We start from the raw sequence: 24,874 nt of genomic DNA on the forward strand, positions 1-24,874 counted from the left end.
TCCAGTGGGCAGGTAAACAGCATTTCTGTGTGCTGCTCTGGTTCATCAGAAGTGGCTTGGTCATGCTGGCCACATGACCTGGAAGGTGTACTCCGGCTCCCTCGGCCAGTAAAGCGATATAAGCGCCACAACCCCAGAGTCGTCCGCGACTGGACCTAATGGTCAGGGGTCCCTTTACCTAATGGAATCTCAGCTGCAACAATCTCAGGGTATGGAAATAATCACAAACCATTGAAAACTGGTGCAAAGATGCTGGAGTCTGCATGGTCAATTCTTGCCCACACTGCAAGTCCCAGCACTGAAGTGACATTGACTGCTTCCTATACAGGCTCAGATTACAACATGATCTGGGAGGTAGCACTTACTGAGAAACTGACACAAAAACAACATGTTGCGAGGGGGGAAAAGAAGCAAGATACAATGCCTGCAGAATGGTGTCTCCTCATTCAGTTTACAAATAAAAAAGCTAGTCCCTCCTACATTCTGCAATATATGGCTGCAATGATATTTTTATGGCTTGTTTTCTTAATGCATAAGTTCATTTTGTGTTTCCTTCTTTACTTGCCTGAGGAGTGTGGCAGGGAGATCTTTGGATGTTTAGTTCTTTGTGTGTAACGTTATTTCATTTCACCTGTAACTGAGAAACAATAAATTAACAGAAAAGGAAGAAAAAGAAGCCAGCTTTTGTTGGTAACATTTTGCTTCCTCGGCTCCACTGACCAGTATGTTTATTGTCTGACATCTTCATTCTTGCGTAAACTTCCGAGCTGCAGAATCTCAGACACAAACAACGTTTCTCCCACCCATGAGCTAGACAAGCGATCACCTTTTTTGCCGCATGGAGTAGGCAAATAGTAGGGGGTGAGACCTGGGATAAATAAAAGGGGAGTTCAGCTTTTCACATGCGTAGTGAACCTGATAGCAATGAATTGAGGGAATTCCATCAACGATCTGAGTGCTGAGCAGTGGCGTAGCGTGGGGGGTGCAGGGGGGGGGCGGCCGCACCGGGTGCAACATCTGGGGGTTAGGGTTAGGGGGCGCAAATCCACGGGTTAGGGGGCGCAAATTACTTGCCTTGCCCCGGGTGCTGACAACCCACGCTACGCCACTGGTGCTGAGCCCAGCCTTATTTAAAGCATTAAGGGACTTTTGTAACAGTCACTCCCTAACTCTCGAGCAAAGCCCATGAACTTTGTTTTTTTACAATACATGCACCTCCGTCCAGGAGATATGCTCTGATGGATTTGGAACCTTAAAGTTCATCTTCACATTTAAATATTGTTCAGTTGGTGAGGACCACCGAGATCTTACAATATCATTGTTATGCGGAAATGCATGGTCTCAGAAAAGGCGTTTTCCCATACCACAGGGAGTCCCAGCTTCATATTTCATGGGAAATGCAGAAAATGGTGAAACTTACTGGAAGAATAAGAAATCAAGATAACAAACCTTTTGTAAAAGAATGGAAATGGTTTACTGAAAATTTACAGACAAATTGTAAACAGATAAGAACATTGGCAGGATTATAGTAATAACCTGCAGTTTCATAAGAGTATATATTTAAAGAAGATGAATAATTGATAATATTGATAATACTCTGGATATGCAGAAGATATTAAAAATAAATTTAAGGAACCACAAGTCCAGGCTGTGCCCCCTTTCAGTACAGTGGTACCTCGGGTTACAGACACCTTGGGTTACAGACACTTTGGGTTACAGACTCCGCTAACCCGGAAGAAGTACCTCAGGTTAAGAACTTTACCTCAGGATGAGAACAGAAATCGCATGGCGGCGGCAGCGGGAGGCCCCATTAGCTAAAGTGGTACCTCTAGTTAAGAATGGTTTCAGGTTAAGAACAGACCTCTGGAACGAATTAAGTTTTTAACGTGAGGTACCACTGTATGGCGCTGTGGGTAAAACCTCAGCGCCTAGGACTTGCTGATCATCAGGTCAGTGGTTCAAATTCCTGCGGCGGGGTGCGCTCCCGTTGCTCGGTCCCAGCGCCTGCCAACCTAGCAGTTCAAAAGCACCCCCGGGTGCAAGTAGATAAATAGGGACCGCTTACTAGCGGGAAGGTAAACGGCGTTTCCGTGTGCGGCTCTGGCTCGCCAGAGCAGCGATGTCACGCTGGCCACGTGACCCGGAAGTGTCTCCGGACAGCGCTGGCCCCTGGCCTCTTGAGTGAGATGGGCGCACAACCCCAGAGTCTGTCAAGACTGGCCCGTACGGGCAGGGGTACCTTTACCTTTACCTTTACTAGCGGGAAGGTAAACGGCGTTTCCGTGTGCTGCGCTGGCTCGCCAGATGCAGCTTTGTCACGCTGGCCACGTGACCCGGAAGTGTCTGCGGACAGCGCTGGCTCCCGGCCTATAGAGTGAGATGAGCGCACAACCCTAGAGTCTGTCAAGACTGGCCCGTACGGGCAGGGGTACCTTTACCTTTACCTTTTACCACTGTATTATCCCTTTGAATGGGATGCAGGGCTCTCTAAGGAGATGCCACTGCTGAGGACAAGCTCCAAAGCTTTTGAGCATGCAACGGCCACATCCTTCATAGCTCGGCTGCTCTCTGCTCCCAGATCTGCTGCTTCCTCCAGCCTCTTGCTGTTCTCTTCTCTCCCTTATTCAGCAGTTGAGGTTGGGCTGGGTCATTGCCACTCCAGCGCAGGTGTGCCTGTGTTAACTCTGGCTTGACTATGCACACTTCCTGTCAGGCTGAACCAACAGAGACCCTCCCAGTGGCACAGCTCCAAACAACCACATTGTTCAGCAAGTGGATATTTGAAGATTAGAAGTTAAATGCAATCTCTGTAGCCAGAACTACATTATCTGAAACTTCAGATTAACTGTGTGTTTTGTGTTAACTCTGCCTTGATATAACACAGGGCAGCAAAGCTGCACACATCTAGCTCTCCTAGTAAGAACTATATTTTTTGGACATGCTTAGGCAACTTTTGATACCACAAGGTAAGGTTTTGCTAGTGACCTTGAGGGTATTCTTTTTGTATTTTTGCAGTATTGCAAAGGCTCGTTGAAGCTGTTCTTTGGATAGTCACAATACATATATGGATAGTCACAATACATACATGATCACAATATGTATTTTTAGACTGCTAAAATGTACTAATTTGGATCTTATTTTGTGGCCTTCACAAACTACTGTGAAATAAAAGTCAAGATTAATAACATATGTTCAGAAACCTCAATGGAATGGGGCCAGTTTATGTCCTGGGAGCCTCAAGCCCATTACACCAAATCCATCCCACGGAAGTCGATAGGACTACTTTGAACAAAGTACACTGAGGTTTCATTCTGACGGAATTTACAATGACAGAGCACCGTGGTGACATTCAATTGGAACAAATTAACTGTCAGGCCAGGGCTAAACTTGTAAGCGTGGGGGACGCAGATTTCTCAGTAGTTGTCCTATAAATGTGGCATTCACAAAGATCAGAATGACCACAAACCACATCGCTTTTAAACAAAGTAAGTGCAGACTCGCTTGTTTGAATTAGCTTCCCCACAGCAGTAAAATGGAACGAGCTAAAAAAAGATTGGGCGATAGGAAGGCTAGGTGAAAGAGGAACAGAAAAGAGAAAGTCACATTAAGATTCCGGGAGTGAAGGGGGGGGGGGGAAGAGATATGTTCACTGAGGTAATATATATGAGCAACTCCAGTTTAGCTAAGTAAACACACAGCAGGGACAGTCTTTGCCTCAAACGAGAGACCTCCATTCCTATTCAAGGAGTATAAAAGCTAAGGAAGATACAGGATTGGTGCCAAACCTCTTCCCATGTGGCAGAGACTGCACACAGATGCCATAATGCGTACAGAGGCTCACCATATGTATCAGCAGAATTGCACAAGTAGTCTTCACAGTAGTGCGAACCAGGGGTGGCCCAGCCCATTTCGCCACCTGTGGCGAAATGCGAAGGTGCTGCTGCCCGGTGTTCATGCTTCCATGTGCCGCCAACCCTCCTTGCCACCCCTGCCAAAGCCTTCCTTTCCCAAATTGTGCTGCTGCGGCTTCCAGGTCCTGGCAAGATCTGGCAAGAACCTCATGAGATCACCCTGCGGGATTCTCACGCAATATCTCCAGACCCTGGAAATGGCCACTTTTCTTTGCTTCTCCAGTGATGAAGGGACCTTGGATTTCACCGCCTGAGGTAGCTGCCTCAGTCTGCCTCATAGATGGGCCGGCCCCAGTGCAATGATTTTCTACGGGTTGTTGGCGCTGCTTATGGAGAATTTCCATGGTACCAATCCATATGGTGAACTCTTCACATGTTCTTATAGCTGTCTGCCGTTCAGGAGAGCTTTTCGATACAAATACAACCAGTATTCTACTGGTTTAACCTCCTAAAACAATCCCACTCATGGAAGGCAGCTTCTATCAGCACCTATTAGCCACGATAGGTACCAGAGTACCAGAATGTGGGAGCAAACAGCAGGGTGAAGACCTGATTGTCAGTTTCCATGGGAAGCTATAGCTGCAAACAAAATGCTGGACTAGATGAACCATTGATGTGACTGATCAAAGCATTTCTTAATCAAACTGAGTGGGCAGTTTGCTGTTCTAAAATATTACTTAGAATTTCCGGTGTGATAGATTCCCGTTACATAATCTGGGTTGCCTAGAAACTACTATGCTGTTGTGGAGGCTTAATTTAGTTTGATGCTGGTAATTCAGTTTATGGATTACTTATTAATACTTCTGTATTGTCCTTCTGTTTCTACAATGGAACAGGAGAGACTTTAAAATGGTTTATCAGAACAATTATTGATATCTCTTTTATGGACTGCTGAAAACCCTCTTTCTTGTTTTGCTACTTAATAAGGGAGAATATTTAAGGAGTATAGCTGAACTGATATAATGTCTGGGCTGAGCTTGTGTATTAAAAAGTTATGCAGAATTGTCTGCAGACCCCTCCTAAAGTATACATTATTTCTGTGGCAAGCTGCAACAACTCAGGAAATATTGAAATCCAGAAGTAAACATGAAATTGGAAAACAGAATATCCTTGCCTCTCAGTCATAGGAGCTGTTGTGTAAAAGACATGTTTCAAAAGGAGCACTGTGATTTGACCCTCTCAACTCTGCCTTTCAAGTTCCTTTTTACCAATTCTCTCACTTTGGGGAAGTTTCCTCTTTTGAGGTCAAATGTGGCTGTTGGATTTTCTTAGCAGTTGGCCATTTGTCTTTATATTTAATAGGACTATTCCCATTGCTCCCAGTTGGGTCAGCAACACTGACAACTTGTCCCAAGTCCTGGGCACCACTTGATGTTAAATCAAGAGGTTGTTGCCCCTCTGGTTGGTTCTGTGACCAATTGTTCCAGGGTACAGTCATTTAGAGTTCTTTGAAGGGGTGCAGAATACAACTCCCATGGTATTCTGGATATTCAAACCCTCCAATATCCTCCCTAAAATGGGTTTCCTCTGTCTGTGCTACCATGGCTGAATGCTGAGCATATTCAGAATTCTGTGTTAAATACCACAACAGAAACACAATTTGGTAGATTCTTCTATATGGTCTTATGTTTCGGCTGGCTATAATCTATGATAAAATAGCATGGACATATATCTGACTGCAGTGTTTGCACTGAAAACACGTGGAATTTTGTGTAAATAGTCTAAGGACACTGTGGAAAGGGAACTTAAGATTTAGAAGCAGAAAAAGGTTATCAAAAATGAATATCCTGTGAGAAATGCACAACAAAAAGCATGCCTAAGGAAATCCAAGGGGCCTAAATGGAACAAGACAATATACTTTGGGGTTTTAGCATTCATTTTCCTTCAGTATACCTTCTGATCATTCCTTATTTTATCATCCAAAACTCATGTTTAGCAGAATTAAATGTTTGAGAGTTTCAATTAAAGGTAGGCTTAATGTGAATACTATTGTGTATAAAGCTAAGGGAAGAAAGGAAATAATAGTTCAAATAACAAGAGTTTCAAAATTCATGGAAGAGGCATGAAGAACTCCGCTGGGTTACATAAAAACATATTTGCTTTTGCTTCAACAAGATAGAAAAAAAATATTGCCAAAATGTCATGGTGAGACCTGCCAATAATTGCAACAAGATACGGTCCCAAGATATCAGAAGAATTTTTTCCTTTGGCTGCCACTCAATGACACATTTGGGCCAAATTCTTCTTATGATATTATTAGGTAAGCAATCTCATTGGTTACTGCTGGATGACTACAATAGTGCAGAACCAAATCCTGGAGAGATTTACATGTACTCTACTGTCTCTGGCACTTCTAGGGTTAATTAAAAATAGATAGATAGATCAAGTCACCATGAAAATGCTGTGTTTTCTGTTACATTGGGTACATTGATGCAAAGTTATTTCACCCAAAGTAAGAGGCAAATTTAAATGTCAGGAAAGATAAATTTCCATGTCACAAACCTTACGGTGAGAAAATCTACCCACCCAGTTCCACCACAGAACACCTACATGGGTGCCATTTTAGAAGGAAATCTCTTCAGATTGATGACCCACCTTTCCCCACCCATCCCCCCACATGCTGCAATGTGCTATGTGCATTAACAGCATGCTCACCATACTAAAACTGCAGTGTGCTTGCTCCAGAATGCTTATAACTATTGCTATGGGTAACCATAGATTGCTCCACTGAAGACAGACTGGGAGATTCTCCCCAAATTTTGATGAGACTCTAGCCTAGTTGTCTCTGGTAGCGGACTTAAGGTAAGACTCCACCTAAGACCCGCCAGAAATCACAAATATCTGATAAACAGGACCTTATCAAAGCAGCCACGGGGAGGACCATCTCCTAACCGAGGGCAGCTTTCTACAATGAGCAAGCTACCTTCAACAAGTTCTTCATTTGCTCTTTTACAAAAAGCAAACATCCCTGTATTTCCGTATTATCCAAGGCTAATCGCCACTTGAGAGCAGCTGCTAATGCTCATAGCTGTCAACTTACAGATTTGAAAATAAGGGACCAGCAGCCTCAAAAATAAGGGATCAGCAGCCAAAATAAGGGATTTTCTGGGCACAGGTATGTTCGACTTCTGAGCCCCTCTGAGCCAAAGGCAGAAAGCCCAGCCAGCAGCCAAACGAAGCCTCATCAATAAGGGACAGCAGCGGGACATGGCACTGGGATAAGGGACTGTCCCGCCAAATAAGGGACGCTTGACAGCTATGGTTAAAGCTAGAAAACAATAGTTGGACTGTTAGGTCCTCCTCGTGATATAAAGTTTAGCAGCCATACTCACTTGCTTACAAAAACTGCAGCTTGATGTCCTGGCCATATTTAGTCTGCAGCTTAAAAACCTGACAGAGGCCTGAATATTAAACGAATAATGTCTGTTCTGCTGACGTCCACTGGACAAGGAAGTCACAGCTAATTCTCATTTACCAGATCATAAGACTCATTGGATTCAGTAAGACTTACGGTACTTCTGAGTAGATGTGGTTAGGATTGTGCCATGAGGCATGTGGTGCTAGGAACACAGGGCTAGAAACCCATGCTAGACATTAATGGCACTGATTTCATTTTGTTCCATTCATTTCTGAAAACCATCTTCTAACCGACCAGGCTCTTAAGGCAGTTTGCAATAACAACAATATAAACTAAAACCAGATTAAAATGGAAATTAAAACTGCATCTTATCAAACATATGTAATATTACATTGCAGTCGATTGCAATGGACTTCATTTACAATAAAAAAAAGATCAATTCAAACAGCAAACAATGTGATCACACCAACATGTGAAGTTGTAATGATTATGGGCGCTGCAGTTTGTTGTGGGTTCCTGAGAACTGTAACACTGTGAGCGGTGAGCTCAGATACACAGCCTCATCTGTAGTGACTACCTGGGTGTTCCATGAGTAAGACAGAAAAGACACAATAATAAGACATTGCTCAAGGAAGGCAGAGAGAATAAATGTTGCACACAACAAACAGGTTTTTTGCAGCTGTTCAGTATGATCTAAAGCATCCACCATAAAGCCTTTTCCTAAAAAGAAAGAAAGAAAAAGAAGTGGTCTGTCATTGCTTACTTATCTAAAAGGGTGTTTTCCCAACAATCAAACAGGCTGTTGAAAGTACAGTAGCAAACACATGGATTTGAAATGTCAAAGACTATACTTGGTCATTGTTTTGACATTTTCAGTGAAAACTCTGCAACTTGTGCAGCAGATATGACTTTCCTATAGTTTATTTTATTTTATTTTCTCCATTAAAGGTGACGAGTAAAACGCAACCATAATTATTTTTTTAAAGAGCCTGACTAGATGGTCTTCCTAAAAGCACTTGTTGGTGTACTGTCTGCTTTAATTATCTAACTCGGTCCTTCACAAACCTGATGTAGCATCCTATATACTGGAAAGTGGATGGTCTATATTTTTTAAAGATAAATCGTTGAGGAAAAACATGTCCTTTAGTGCCAAAGAGTGGCCTGTTTCTGCAAGCTAAAGAAAAGCAGCTCGAAAAAAGCTTCCGATTATTAATGTGGTTGATTCTTATTGGATGTAGGGTTTTGGGGAGAAGGCACCAAGTCACTCATTTGATGGTTCCCATTTACTGTCTGGCAGCCTTTATATGCAGTGTCCATCTTAATATAAATACAAATTTTCAAATGTTTAGAAGAATGCCGTATTGGGAGTAACTATATACTAACTTCCAATTAGAGTTGTGCTTTTAATTTACCAAGTGTATTTTTAAAGTCCTTCCAGAAGACCAATTCCTGCAAGCAATTATGCACACGAGTAATCTGGTGCATGGAAAAAGTCCAAATCCGTCACATTTCAGTCTTATTGGTTTCAAGGAGACCTTTCCTGCATGTAAATTTATTCATATGGAAGCTCACGGCTTCTCTCCCCCCCCCTCCATGCCCCCCATTGACAAATGATCACTTATTTCAATGCACTTATTTCTGCATTGGAAAACTTCACTATTTTTACTGGGCTTCTCTGGATTTGCTGCAGAGGTAGACAGACAGGTGTAGACAGACAGTTTTACCTGGCATGCATGCTACTTTGGGAGCACAAAGTTATAGCCATGTTTTCACAAGGGAAATATGTATAACTCTCTTACCCTTGCAGTGTATCTGAAGTAACTTGTTCCAGCATATGCAGTTTGTTAGGGGATAACTTTTAGCTCAGAGGTAGAGCACATGCTTTTTCATGCAAAATATCCCGGTTTCAACTCCTGGGGTTTTGAAGTAGGGCTGAGGAAGACTTATGGAGTGCCAGCTGCCAGCCTGTGTATACTGAGCTATTACAATTTGACTGGATTTAAGGTACCTTCCTAAGTTCCTGTGAGCGGGCGAGACCAATAGTGGGTCCAGTGGTCAAGAAGGCTGTTTCTGCATGTGATGCAGAGCGAAGTGAAGGGCAGATGAGATTCGTCAACCTGGGAAGGTAGCCCGTCTAGGAGAAGGGAAGCTCTGATCCTAAACCTCTGCTGCCTTGTGGGATATCTTCAGAAGAAGAAAAGGCTGAGGAGTAAATCCTACACAAAGCCCGAGTGGAGTCCCAAAGGACGGTTGGATGGTGTCTCCTTCTGGCAACTTCTATAGCCAACAATGTCTCTGTAAATCTTTAAAGGAAGTGAGGTACCAAACGTTGTATGGCTGAAGACAAGCTGTGAAGCTTTGTGTATTCAACAATGATGTCCAACACTGAACAGTAGTTCCGGATATTGACTACTGTTTCATAGAATTCTTCATCAGTGTGTTGGGTGTATATAGAATGCTTCATAAACCCATCTTATTTCAAATGAATGTATATAAATGAAAATATCAAATGCTGTGGAACAGTGCTCATGTAATAATGTAGCCACAGCTTGTCTTCCGCCATACAAAGTTTGGTACCTCGCTTCATTTAAAGATTTTCAGAGACTTTGAGACTAAAGATTTCATTTTGTCCTTTTCATGATTTGAAGGAATTCTATAAAGATTGTCTATTACATATGTATACAGTCATCGTGTTGCCTAGACATTGTTGATGTTCTCTTTGCAACACAGGGGTTTGTTTGGATACTAACTTCTGTAGCCAAGCTGGTGCCCAATGTATTGCTCTGCTTTCCTTTGGACCACATCAATGAGACCGAGAGGGGGGTCTTGTCACCTAGGCAACCCAAGTCCTCCATACACCCTGCCCAGGCTTGCGCCCTGAGGAGGGCATTTAGGTGCCTCTAATGTAGCAGTTTGACCCCCCCAGAGATGCACTCCATTGTGTCTCGAGACAGATGGAAGCCAAGAACAACAACAACATTTCTGTGAGTTGCTTCGAATTTCACTTTTCTGAAAAAAGACAAAGTAATATAAAAACAACAACTCTGAATAGTCCCCCTTTTTCTCTGGTCCCCCCCTTTCTCTTTTATTAAAGAAGAACAGGATGTTTTAATGCCACCATCATCACAGAGGTATCTGTGGAGGGGATATATTGATTGAAAAGTGTATTGTATTGTAACTGCATTGTAACATTTGAATAAATTTTTTTGAATTTTTTTAACTCCGAATCAGATTGTTCCACACTGCAACATGTTGCTGCTGGTTCTTTGTTCGAACCATAAGTTCCAGCCAGTTTGGCCATTGTTCAGGGATGAAGAGAGCCACAGACACCTGAAGACCTTATCCCCAGTGAAAAGAAAAGTACAGCATGCATTGCGGCAGAACATAGGAGCATATGGATTTTAGGTATCGATTAGTCACACCTTAGCAGTTACTGTGTGTAAACGTGTGGTGCCGAGATGCCCTAATAATCATAGAACAGTATCTGTCTCTGGGCTTGTGTGTGGCCTATGAATGGCATGCAGTTCTTGCCAGAATTTGATCCCAGCCACCCACAATTCCAACTGAAGCCCAAGGAAATAAAGTCCTTCCCATTGACTTCAATGAGGATCATGTCTGCATAATTACCAAATCCAACCATCACTCACAAGGACTTTGTAGTTCTGGAAGGATACTGCCAGCGCTGACATCATCCTCATCAGACGCTTCCACATGGTTCTGTTTATAGACGGTTAATTGCTGTCAACGTCTCAAGGAACCTTTGAGATCTAGAGTCTTTTTATTTTTTTGCGACTCCATAAAATTAAGAAGCTGATTTTTGTTGTTGTTGTCGTTTAAGGATCCAGTCCGCAAAAGACTCAACACTGGCATGACTTTTATTATTGTAATTTGCTGACTACAAAGCATAAAAAAGTAACTTACGCAGACATGTAATGGTTTGCATTTGGGTAAAACTAAATTGCATTGACGACACAGAACACATTTTTCTAAATAAAAGGGAGGGGGGTTAGAAACAAATGCTAAGCACTCATTGTTCGACTGGTGAAGTTAGGGGACAGCTATACGAATGGCTGTGGCTAAAAAAAGTAACTAAACATTCTGTGCTAAGGTGACCCAAATTCTGCACTAATTCTGTGCATTGGAGAGCTACTGTGGTGTAGTGGTTAGAGCACTGGACTAAGACCTGGGAGACTGGGGTTTGAATCCCCACTCAGCCCTGAAGCTCACTGGTTGACTTTGGGCCAGTCCCTGCCACACAGGATTGTGGGGATTAAATGAGGGGGAGAACCACTGACACCACCTTGAAGCTGGGGTATAAATGTATAAATCATCAGGAGAAAAAAGAGGGCAACAGCAGAAAACTAATATGGAGAGGCAGAGCTTCAAAGCAGCACAGAGAGGAATTGATAAGTATATGTAAATTGCTCAATGGATTTCATTAGCAGTCTTACTTGGGGGTCTTATACCTGAATGAGTGCACCCACCCCCATCATTCAGCCTGGACATGGAGATCCAACTCTGAGGGTCTTCTGGTAGTTCCCTCTCTGCGAGAAGTGACGCTACAGAGAACCAGACAGAGGGCCTTCTCGGTGGTGGCGCCCGCCCTGTGGAATGCCCTCCCATCAGATGTCAAAGACATAAACAACTATCTGACGTTTAGAAGACATCTGAAGGCAGCCCTGCATAGGGAAATTTTTTAACGTGTGATGTCTTGCTGTGGTTTTATAATTTTCTGGAAGCTTCTACAATTGGATTGAAGACTTATACAAGCTCGCAACATATGAACAACTTGCATATAAATGCAGACTTGCTATGGACAAATTCAATGATATTTGGAATCCATTCTTAAGATCTGGTGAAGTACAATAACAACCTTCTAAATTATACAGTTTTGGGGTTTCCCCCTCCCCCCTTTATTTTCCTTTATATACTGGTTCTGTTTCTCTTTTTCTTTCTCTCTCTTTTCTTTACGTCTCAAAATGTTTAGTGCACATATAATTATGTACTTTTTGAACTTTCAATAAAGATGTTAAACCAACAACAAAACAAAACAAAAAATTTGCTGGAAGCTGCCCAGAATGGCTGGGGCAACCCAGTCACATGGGTGGCATATAAATTTATTATTGTTATTCTTATTCTTATTTGTAGTAGTAGTAACCAAACGCACACAACAGAGCAGCCCTGCAGATGTTGCTGACCTACAAGTCACCTCAGTCTGAGCCAGTTTATTAATGCAGTAGAAAAGGCAAGTACAGGTCTTGAATAACAGAAAGGGAGATCCCCTTGCATAAACATCTGCTCCATACATATTTATTCAGATGTAAGACTCACCGAGTCCTTAAGCATGCATAGGATCACAGCTTATAAATATAGCAAGACAGCAAGCAATGCCGCTCTGTAATTGTAAGCTGCCCTGGAAACCTGGTTATCAGGCAGCACAGAAACAGGATAAAATAAATAAAAGTAAACCAGAACTCCTACTCAGGAATGAGAGCAACAGGAAAGGTTTTTTGACACTCAAGTTTTAGAGCTGTAGCACAATGTCACAATCTAATGTAAGCCAATTAAAAGATGTATTTTTTTAAAAGTCATGCTGGGCAGCCCTTCCCAATAATGCCAATTAGGGAGACACAACACTGATTTATAATATGATTTTTTATTTTTTATTGGTATATTGTTGTGTACCTTTGTAGTTATAAAAATTGCCGAAACAGTACATCAGCTTTTACCAAAGCAGGTTGCAGTGCTTTGAAGCTTGCTTGCTTGATTAGACTGTCAAATCCAATAAATATATAATCAGAGAGCAAGTTGTATATTCATTAGGGAATGTGTGAAATGGTTCCCTTTATCTTTTGTGGATTTTGCTGCCTTCCAGATGTGGGCATTCTGTGTTGGGGAGACTTATCCGCAACACTAGATCTGCATGTGCGCTTTACAACATAGACACAGTTCATTGCTATCTATTCAATTTGCTTGTCATCTACAATTATGCTTTATGTCCTGCCCCCCTCCTATCCAATGTCCAGCTGCTTTAATTATGAAACAACTGGCACAATTAAGTATCCATCTACCCCCACTCCCTTATAAACCCTGTGATTATCTTTGCAAACTTGCTGTCTGCATGGGACACATGCAGATGTGTTTTGCCTTTCAGGAGCAGAGAAAAACATGGCTATGACAAGGCACCCTGGTTTATGGATGGTTATTGCTCTGAACCATATAGAAGGCTGATTGCCAAAGAATTGATACTTTTGAATTATGGTGCTGGCGGAGACTCTTGAGAGTCCCATGGACTGCAAGAAGATCAAACAGCCCTGAGTGCTCACTGGAATTACAGATCCTGAAGCTGAGGTTCCAATACTTTGGCCACCTCATGAGAAGAGAAGACTCCCTGGAAAAGACCCTGATGTTGGGAAAGATGGAGGGCACAAGGAGAAGGGGACGACAGAGGACGAGATGGTTGGACAGTGTTCTCAAAGCTACCAGCATGGGTTGGACCAAACTGCGGAAGGCAGTGGAAGACAGGAGTGCCTGGCATGCTCTGGTCCATGGGGTCACGAAGAGTCGGACATGACTAAACGACTAAACAACAACAAATTGCTCTACAGAACATGGACTTCTAGGTGCCTTCACAAATCCCTTCTAAGTAATGCTGAGACCGTATTGTTCCATTCCAATCTAGTTCATAGGAAAGTAGCACGGGCTGAATTAAAATGTGTGAACAAGCACAAATGCTGCTGGCTTGTTTACTCTCAAGTACCAACTCTCCCAACATCTATAGCAGCTCTGTCTGAGGCAGCTGAGAATACTCAACTCTCATTTCCCCCTTCTTTCTTATAAAAAGGGGGTGGGAATCTCTCAGTGGAAACAGATTGAAGTCATTAACATTCGATCAGTTATTGTATTCTTTTTTTTTCTTGAGCACCGCTGCAACTTATGAGGCTGTTTTAATAAAAACTCTGGTCAGAATCCAGCCCATGGCTGCCAGAATGTATGCAGGAAAGCGTTTCCCACACAGCTTTGCTCTAAAGCCGCCTCCTTCCTGCCTCTGAATGGCTGAAAATGAGGAGCCCCAAGTATGCATCTTTGTCGCTACACATCTCCATTTCCTCCAGAATATTGTAGGCCAAAAATCACAGCACAGATATTCCTAGACGCAAACAAATACAAGCTGTCCTTTCGGATAGCCAAAGAATGTCCCGTTGAATCATAACACAATATGCCATAGGTCTTCCAAAATACATGTACCGCTTTCGGGCAGGAAGTTGTTTGCAAGATTGTGCATTGCCAACAGGATTCAAGCAAACGCTTGCATCCGCTGAAGAAGGGCTGGACATGCTTCTACTCCTGTGTAGGCCTGCACATGCCTCATCCTGGAGGGGTTGCTGCTGCCAATAAGCCAGGCTACGTGGGTGTCTCTCTACATGGGGAGTTGGCTTTGTGAAGTGCAAAGTATTTCACCACAACAAGGGTAAAGCCCTTGACAAAGAGGGATTTTAAAGGTCATGCCTGACACCTCATCTAGGGGAATCCTATGACCACGAGGCCTGTTTCAAAACCAAGCAGGGTTGAAACAGATCATCTACAACTTCCTCAGTTGGAGGAAAATGTGATTTTATAAGAACATGGGATACGTGGAAACAAAGGATTCAGACACTAAAATTATTTACCTGTTCACTTCCCCGTTGCTTTATTACATTTATATAGCACTTTTCCTCCAAGGAGCTCAAGGTGATGTAAGGAAATGTTTTATTATTGATGTTTTACTGTGCTCAATGTTTTTAATTTGTTGGAAACTGAGTCGTTGGAGCAACTCAGTCAGATGGGCGGCATATAAATTGTTATTGTTGTTATTATGGCTCTCCCCTCCCCATTTTATCCTCACAACAATCCAGTGAGGTAGGCTAGGCTGAGAGGCAGGACTGGCCAAGGTGAGCTTCATGGCTGAGTGGGAATTCAAACCCTGGTCTTCCAGCTCCTAGTCTTACACTACGTGGGTTCACTGTCTTTTGAAAGGATTTTATCATTCCCCTCTAGATATCCCCTCACTGGTTTTCGAAAAATGCAGTGACATCAACACCCAGTATCTGTCCCCTACTATAAAGTGTCTCAAAATACTTTGATCTATGTTCATCTATGTTTCAGTGCCCTGTAGCAAGTTACCTCAAGTTCATATCAAGTTATCATTTGCTTTCTCTCTCTCTGACCATTTCTATAATCTACACTTTATATAAATGTATATATTCATTAGGGGAGGGGCTGTGTATGTCATCAGGATATTGAACTTTCCCCACCTTGCTCTGCATCACTCTCCTGCTTCAGAGTTTTATATAAAAAAACCTAAGGGTGGCGCTGTAGTCTAAACCACTGAGCCTCTTGGGCTTGCCAATCAGAAGGTTGGCAGTTCGAATCCCTGTGACATGGTGAGCTCCCGTTGTTCTGTCCCAGCTCCTGCCAACCTAGCAGTTTGAAAGCACACCAGTGCAAGTAGATAAATAGGTACCACTGCGGCAGGAAGGTAATCATCATCAACCTTTTATTCGACCGTCAGTCAGAAAAAGTACATTTGTCAATACACAGTTCCTGTGGCAGGAAGGTAAACAGCGTTTCCATGCACTCTGGTTTCTGTCATGGTGTCCTGTTGTGCCGGAAGCCGTTTAGTCATGCTGGCCACCTTTATAGGCATATGTACAAGTTTCCAATAGAGTTCAATAAAAACAACAACAACCCTGGGAACTGTAGTTCACCCCTCACAGAGCTGCTGTTTCCACAAGCACCTTTAACAAACTACATTTCCCAAGATTCTTTTGTCAGCAGATGTGTGCTTTGAAAGTGCTTTAAAGAGATGGTGTTTGGCTGTGACCATCTTCAGCTACAGTGAGATGACTGGATCATCTAGTGAATGGAGCAGAGACTCAATCCTACTCCCAGTAGCTGGTTGACCACTGTGAGATTAGAAAGCAGGGCCCTTAGTCTGGTCCAGCAGTTCTCTTCTCATATTCAGCGCCTCCGACTGCTCCGGGCAGAGGAGAGAGCACTGCAACAGAACCATCTTGCTACGGATGGGAACGCGGGTAACATTCAGCAATCTGACCGATGGTGTTTCTCAAGAGGGCAGGCCACCATCAAGAGCTTCCAGAGCAGCGGTAGAAACATTGTGGCAGAGGGGCAGAGACTGACATTAGACCCTACACACAACTCCGTATCTCTACACACTGCTGGCACAGTTACAAGACAGAACTACAAGTGACGCCCTGTGGTTGCAGGATGAGCCCATTCCTGAAGAAACAAGCAGCATCTAGCCACTGGCTCTTACTAGTGTTTCCAAGACACATCCCTGAAGTGTTTCTCTAGAAGTGTGAATAAACTTTGTGAGTGATAGACTTTGCCCACCCCCCAGCAACCTTGCAGACCTAAGCATTAATTGACGCGCATAATAGCACACATTATAGCTCAAGTCTGCTGTTTTAATCTTAGAATCCTTCCTTGCAGACAGGGAAGAATACCATTTCTTAAAGTTCACTGTTCTCTGTTTGTAAGAAAGAAGTTGACTCTCAACGGGAGCCCTATGTGCCAGATGGATTTATGAACAAGCCCCCTAATGTGACAATTGAAACAGCATGGTGGGGTACTTCCTCCCATGCAAATATTTCTTGCGTTGGTCCAGTTTTCTGCACATCCAAAGAGTAGCGAATGAAATGAATTTAAAGTTTGTGTGTGGGTACACACACACACGCGCGCGCACACACACACGTAGATACACACACTTGTATAATTAATCAATTGATTTATTGTATGTATGTTTCCTTAGAATGTCCAGAACAGCATAAAGGGCTCCCAGTTATTGCCCATCTTCGCATAGATCAAGCCACTCTTCAACAACGCTACAAAAGCAAGCACTCATTGACAGAGCCACTGACTGCTCCGTATACTTACCCTATTTAAAAAACCCTTGTACAACAAAATCAATCTGCTTCGCTGCAGGTGCCTGGATCAATAAACTGGTGCCTCCCCCTGGCATTCCAAAAGGGCAGAAGAAACTTCCTCTGTATGTTTTCCGATTGGTACCCAATCCCAAGTTTAACACTGATACAAAACATTACATCTCCCTTTCTTGCAATTCTGTCCGTGTGTGTGTGTGTGTGTGTGTGTGTGTAAAGCACCTAACAAAGTCGATCGAGCTTTCCCTTGGCGTTGAACCTTCCATGCTGAATCTGCTCTGCTTTTCTACAGAGGGGGAAAAAATCATTTGGAAACACAAACCGCATCCCTCCATCCTCATCGCCTTGGGACACCTGTTCATTGATGCCGACCCAGAACAATATAGCTATCTATGTATGATAATGGAGAGAGGAGCTGAGATTCTGATTCCCGCCCCCCCCCCCGCCCAAAGCTCTGCGTATTGAGCAATTCCTTCCGAACATCTTTTTTTTTTTTTACAGGCAAGGTTTATAAATCTTTGCAAAACAGTCTCTTTTGCACGAGCCCTCGTTTGGAGCGCACGGCTGCGTTCTTAGGGCGAGAAGAAGATGAAAAACAGTATTCTCGAGCTCCTTCCCAGGGGGCTGTTGAAAAAGAGCTGCCTGCCAAACACGTCTGAAGGGTTTCACAACTGCATCATAAGCTCTGGTCTTTGCAGGGTGTGTGTTTGTGTGTGTGTGTGCGCTGGGGCAGGATCCGCTGCTGCGCTCCGAGCTGACCAGGCGCGCACTGCGTGTGCTGGGATTCCACAGCCGGCCTTAAATATGCTGGTTATTTTTATCCGCCTACGTAACGCGTATAAGGCCATCCCACCAGCGGCACGGCAGCGAAAGCTACACAATGTTTCCCTTTAGTCGGGAGGGGAAGTGGAAAAAGGCCAGGCTTCCTGATCACATGGTGTTGAAGTCAATGAAAAAAAGGAGGGGGGGAGAGAGGGAGAGAGTTTTCCTGCCGGTTGCTTGGCTTTTGCGCGCGCCCCACCTCCCAGATTCCTTTCTAATAGCCTGGTCCGGCTTAACCCTTGGCACCGAGCGCGTCTTGGGGAAGGCGGCCTGGGCGGGACAGCGGCCAGAAAAGCATCAGTGGAAAAGAGCAGGGAGGGAGGGAGAGAGACCAGCGCTCTCTATAAACACCAGCCCGCTGCAGTAATTGGTGGCTTGGAAAAGGCGAAGGAAATGCGAGGCTTGTACGAAACATCAGCCGACAAGAAGTGGGGTGATGTCACACGGCCTTCCAGGATTAGAAACCCTTAAAAGCTCCGCAGCTCGGGGCTGCCCCTGCGCAAAAGCGCGCGGGAAGGGAGCGAGAAGGACTTGGGCAGCTCAAAATACCCAGCGGTGTTTGTTGTTGTCCCAAACTCTGCTGCCGCAGATCGAATGGCAAAAGTACCCCTAAAGCCAGGTCACTTTATTATAAGTTAAGACAATTAGTTATTACTCTCAATGTGTATTGGGGTTTATTTCTATAATTTGGCAGTATTATAGTCATAATCAGCCAACGGATTATGGTGTTCCATGTCAGGGGCAGTGGGTCGGCTTCCATCTGTATGTGCACACTTATCATAGAATCATAGAACCGTAAAGTTGTGAGGGACCGTGAGGGTCATCTAGTCCAACCCCATGCAAGTCGTGAATCACAGCTAAAGCATCCATGACAGATGGCCACACAACCTCTGCTTAAAAACCTCCAAGGAAGGAGAATCCACAACCTCCCCTGCGTGAAAAACAGGCTTCACTGCAATGATGCTTCAATTCATTACAGTGGTACCTCGGGTTACATACGCTTCAGGTTACAGACTCCTCTAACCCAGAAATAGTACCTCGGGTTAATAACTTTTCCTCAGGATGAGAACAGAAATCGTGCAGTGGTGGCACGGCGGCAGCGGGAGGCCCCATTAGCTAAAGTGGTGCTTCAGGTTAAGAACAGTTTCAGGTTTAGAACGGACCTCCAGAACGAATTAAGTTCTTAACCCGAGGTATCACTGTATTATAATACTGCATGGTAATTTTTGGAAACTGCATGGTATTACTTTGCACCAGTTTTTGCCAATTTGGTATCTCCCACCAGATATTTGGGACTATGACTCACGTAGGCACCAGTCAGCATCGTGGAAATGGAGACAATTTGGGGAGAAACTGGGGAGATACTGAGGTGCCTCCAGAGGCAGGAGGGAGAGGTGTGGGTGAGAGAGAGAAGATAAGAACACGAGAAGAGCCTTCAGGATCAGTCCAATGACCCACCTAGTCCAGCATCCTGTTCTCACAGGTGCCTGTGGCAAACCAGCAAACAGAATTCGAACACAAGAGAAGTCATCCCTCCAGCAGTTTCCAGCAACTGGCATAAAGATATAAAGAAATTGTATAAGATGCCCGTTGGTATTTCCATTTTACGGGTTCCAAGTTGCGTGTGCATCTTACACAATTCCTTTATACCAAGTTGCTGGAAACCTCAGAAAAGTCTCAGTAAAAAAGGTAAAAAGGTAAAAAAAAAATACTGAGACCCTTCTGAGGTTTCCAACAACTGGAATAAAGGAATTGAGAGAGAGAAGACCTGAAATAAAGGACAAAACGGCATCAACACAGAATGTAACATTTTACATGGATATATCCATGTAATATAATACAGGACAATCCTGTATTATAAAAAAGGTAAAGGTAAAGGACCCCTGGACGGTTAAGTCCAGTCAAAGGCGACTATGGTGTTGCGGCGCTCATCTCGCTTTCAGGCCAAGGGAGCCAGCGTTTGTCCACAGACAGCTTTCCAGGTCATGCAGCCAGCATGACTAAACCGCTTCTGGTGCAACAGAACACCAGAAACCACAAGTGCATGGAAACACCGTTTACCTTCCCGCCACAGCGGTACCTATTTAGTTACCTGCACTGGTGTGCTTTTGAACTGCTATGTTGGCAGGAGCTGGGACAGAGCAACGGGAGCTCACTCCGTCACAGGGATTCAAACCGCCGACCACCTGATCGGCAAGCCCAAGGGGCTCAGTGGTTTAGACCACAGTGCTACCTTTGCTCAGTATTGGTGACCTCTCCAACCACAGATTTGGTGGCCCATTCAGCAGCCTTTTCAGTCAATTACTAGTCCACACTCCTATCCATGGGTAAAAAACAAGCAAACATGACACTCTATATTACTCTCCTATGCTGTCCGTCAACTTAAGTTTGAGAATAGTTTTTAAAAAATAGGTCCAGGTAGGTTTAACGTAAGAAAGCACAACTGATCATGCAGCTTGGGCACCAGCCTGTTCAGGGTGGGATTGTTTTGAAGCTCAGGGACTAAAGATGCACAAACCCACTGGCAGAGCTTCAGCTTGCCCTCTCACGAGTGCTGGGATGGCAAGCAGACTTTCTGCCTAGAGCAACAGCTGCTTAAGAGCCTTGCCCTGCCAGAATGAGTGGGTTCATTGGACAGATGTTGGACAGCAAAGGGTATTTTGTTATGTGCATAGGAGTGTCACATACCCCCCACTGAGAGGAGTTTATGGGGGGAAAGTCCAATCTTTGCCAAGCATCTGGAGTGACTAGATGCCGAGCTCTGCTTTCTGGCCTGTGAGGGAAGTGATGTGTGGGCTTGTTTGCATGAAAAATTGCTCCAGCCAGGGTGGCCATTTTTGCTCACAGTTAAACACATTTCTTGTTTTGTTATGATCTATCCTAATCCAAGACTCTAGCGTATATAGGCTAATATAGCACATTTTCTTATATCCAGATCTTTGCCTTCTGAGTCAATCAGCATGAGAGAGTCAAAGAAGGAAAAGGCAGAAGTGAAAAACAAATTAGTACAGGTGCTAGTGAAGTTCTCTTTTGTTTTGATGGACTGGAGCGGTGGAGGAAGGAAAGGTAATGCAATATTTTAAAAAAGGTAAAGGGACCCCTGACAATTAGGTCCAGTTGTGGCCGACTCTGGGGTTGCGGTGCTCATCTTGCTTTACTGGCTGAGGGAGCCGGTGTACAGCTTCCGGGTCATGTGGCCATCATGACTAAGACGCTTCTGGCGAACCAGAGCAGTGCACGGAAATGTCATTTACCTTCCCACCAGAGCGGTACCTATTTATCTACTTGCACTTTGATGTGCTTTCGAACTGCTAGGTTGGCAGGAGCAGGGACCGAGCAACGGGAGCTCACCCCGTTGCGGGGATTCGAACCGTCGACCTTCTGATCGGCAAGTCCCAATATTAGGGTCAGGGTAAAGATTATCTCCCTCTCACCTCCACCCCTGTTGCCTTCCCAAGTGCATAAACGCCTTCCTTATATAGGAAAAAAATAAGAGTGTATTTGGGAACACCACTGGGGCAGATATGATACCTGCTGCCTTTCATGACTCTTGTGTCTGGTTTGTGGGACACTCCTTCCTTCAGCAGTCTTGATATTTAGTGTCTGTTCATATGACCATTTGCAAGTCGATTGGAGAAAGTAGAAGAGCTGCCCACTTCCTCAGACACAGATTACCCTCAGCTGGTTTTGACCCACATTGCAGTCAGTTTCTTTTGCCCAGTAAAAGGTAGGTAAAGGACCCCTGGATGGTTACGTCCAGTCAAAGGCGACTATGGGGTTGTGGTGCTCATCTTGCTTCAGGCCGAGGGAGCTGACGTTTGTCCGCAGACAGCTTTCCGGGTCATGTGGCTAGCAGGACTAAACCGCTTCTGGCACAACGGAACACTGTGACAGAAATGAGTGCACAGAAACTCCATTTACCTTCCCGCCACAGTGGTACCTATTTATCTACTTGCACTGGCATGAACTGCTAAGTTGGCAGAAGCTGGGACAGAGCAACAGGAGCTCACCCTGTTGCATGAATTCAAACCGCCAGCCTTCTGATCAGCGAGCCTAAGAGACTAAGTGGTTTAGACCACAGCACCACCCGTGTCCAGTAGAACTCAGCAGAACCAAACCTGTCTCTGCTTGCCTAGCTTCATGCTTTATGGACACAGCCCTGTCCTGGACTCAGTTTCTTTGACATGCCAGAGTGTGACAAAGAGACAGGAACAAAGAGGCTGTGCCATGCAAATTCTATTGCTTTTACTTGGATCCCTTGTAGGACTCCCAAGAAAAACTGCAAAATCTGTAGCCACCAGAAATCTTGAGATTCTCAACTGGCTATTTAACTCGAACAGCTGATCTGTGAATTGTATGACCGGCAGGTGACATTCAGCATATGTGTAGAACATCACACTCATTTGAATTTGGGACAAGTCATCTCAACTTTGTATACAGTCTGTTAATGGGTGGAAGTCAATGGATGTCAATGATGTTTTCTTATTATCTCCCCTCACCTTGCCATTCCCAGTGCCCCACTCATTGTCTCATCCAAAACGGAGTGGAAAGTGACATGGGGGAGGGCATGCAGGGGGAAGGGTGAATGAGAACATATCTCCTCTCTTTCTATTAGCAGAAGCAACTGCTGGATCATAAGCCCTCCCAATAACCTAAATTCCACATTCAGAATCAAACAATGCTACTACTGTAAATAATCATAATCATACATTCACATTGCCCTGAGAAGCTCCCAATTGGCTTGGTATCAGATAATATATCTGTCTGAGATGCTGGGCATGTGGGGATGTTTCACAGCTGAGGGTGATCAGCTTGTAAACTGGCTATCCATTTGAGGAGATAGAAATCTGGACTAACCTTGACCTGAGCTCAAGGAGTAAATTCTTATGTGCTTGAAATTTGCCTTGTGCTTCTAGTTGTTAATTTACTAACATATACTAAGTCTATATATTCCCCAATAACAAAAAATGCTGTATTTCTTCCCCTTTCTTTTCTGGCTCTATACTAACTAAATGCTTAGATTCATATTTATGGATCTTGCAAAAGTCTCTGAATTCACCTGCTTGGTAGTCCACATTTAATATTGTCTCCAGTTTGTCAGAGTTTTGCAATTGGCCAAGATTTACCATGTGACATGAGTCAAACCCATGACAGAAATAGAAACTTTATAAAGCTACAGAGTGGTAGGATTTTTTTATTTTTAAAAAACAAAACAAAATTATTTTGTTTAATACTCATTGAGTTCTCATTGATTGTGACAGAACAGCATTGAGCAAGATGTTGGACCTCTGGCCCATAACTCCGAGAAGAAGTCAAATGAGGTTTCTCCTGGCAGATCAGAACAAAGATACCACTGCTTTAGTAGCTTCCTTTTAAGCCACAATTTTACCCGAAAGGGTTCCCAATGAACCATCCTTTTGGGAAACATGACAGTGTGAAGCAGAATATCTAAGTGCACACGATCACAGAGTGACCTTATGACCCTCAACGCTTCACCCTTGTCCTTTTAATTATCCCAGGAACTTGAAATGTTTTCTACCGTGATGCCAATAAAGGTATTTGATTTGATTTGATAGAACAGCATTTCTAGTACAGTGGTACCTTAGTTTTAGAGCAGCTTAGTTTATGAACAACTTGGAAACAGAACGCTGCAAACCCAGAAGTAGGTGTTCCGGTTTGTGAACTTTGTCTTGGAAGCTGAACATGTTCCACTGCCTGTTGAGTGTGTTCTGTTTGTAAATTTAGTCCTCCGCTGCTAATCAGAGGATTCCTGTTGAGTCAGTCGGCTGTTGAGTCCCGAGCACCCACGCAACACAGAGGTGATATTTGGAGCTTTTGTTTTTGCTTTTTTTTGCATTTTTGTTTGTGTGACTTTTTCATTTTTTTTGACTGTGACTTGTTCTTTGTTTTATGGGACTGACTTGTGACTTCATTTTTGTGAGTTGTTTTGTGACTGTGTGGAAACCAGTTCAGCTACTGGTTGGTTGATTGATTGTGTGACTGCAGAAATGGATAAAAGCCCTCCATCCAAATAATGACTATCATCAGTGCACGTAAGGGGAAAAAAAATTTAATTACAATTTTTATCATCTACAATACTGTCTTATTTATTTTATAGTACAATACATTGATTATTGCTTTCATTTTAGGGATCAGTGGTCTCATTAGATAGTAAAATTCATGTTAAATTGCTTTTTGAGGGGTTGTTTTTAAAAGCCTGGAACGGATCAATCCATTTTTCATTACTTTCTATGGGAAAGCACGCATTGGTTTTAGAATGCTTTGGTTTTGGAACAGATTAAGTTTGGGAACCAAGGTTCCACTGTAAAGTCCAGAACTATTATATTTTTTTGCTTTATTATCTGCCTCATGTTCATATCAGGAAATTACCTCAGTCATTTGAATGGATCTTCTTTGCCTTTAGCTTCCAGAATAAATACCTCAGTCTTGCCAGAGGAAGAGGGAATGGGACTTATTGAACATGCGGGTTGTCCTTTTGCTCCATGATGCATAAATCTTAACTTATCATAGGCCAGCCCTTCCTATTACACTACACCATTGTCTCCAGTGCTGATCAGAGCTAACTTTAAACCGGCACTTCCTGGCTCTTTCTTTTTAAAAAGCTTCAATTTCAAAACGTTGCATTGACCGATTATGAAATCATTTAGACACTGTGAAGTTTTGCAATGGGAATTTTGCAATTTTACAGGAATTTTCAAAGGGATCTGAAGAAATAATGGCCTTGGAAGTCACCTTTGCTACTGTACCTGAAACAAGGACTTGTTTGTTGCTCACATATCCCAAAGAAGTAAGGGGAGCTGGGTGGATATCAACATGGAAAG

At 43.6% G+C, this 24,874-nt stretch overlaps 1 long non-coding RNA gene across 1 annotated transcript; it reads left to right on the plus strand.

Annotated features, from left to right (window-relative positions):
* Positions 1–1,971: 1,971 nt before the first annotated feature.
* On the plus strand, positions 1,972–2,450 carry LOC310835393. The gene is made up of 2 exons (XR_014559631.1): positions 1,972–2,075; positions 2,268–2,450. It is a non-coding gene; the product is annotated as an uncharacterized lncRNA (long non-coding RNA).
* Positions 2,451–24,874: the final 22,424 nt, after the last annotated feature.

This window comes from Podarcis gaigeae (genome assembly GCF_964106915.1).
Source record: "Podarcis gaigeae genome assembly, chromosome: 17".
In the NCBI taxonomy this organism is placed as follows: domain Eukaryota; kingdom Metazoa; phylum Chordata; class Lepidosauria; order Squamata; family Lacertidae; genus Podarcis; species Podarcis gaigeae.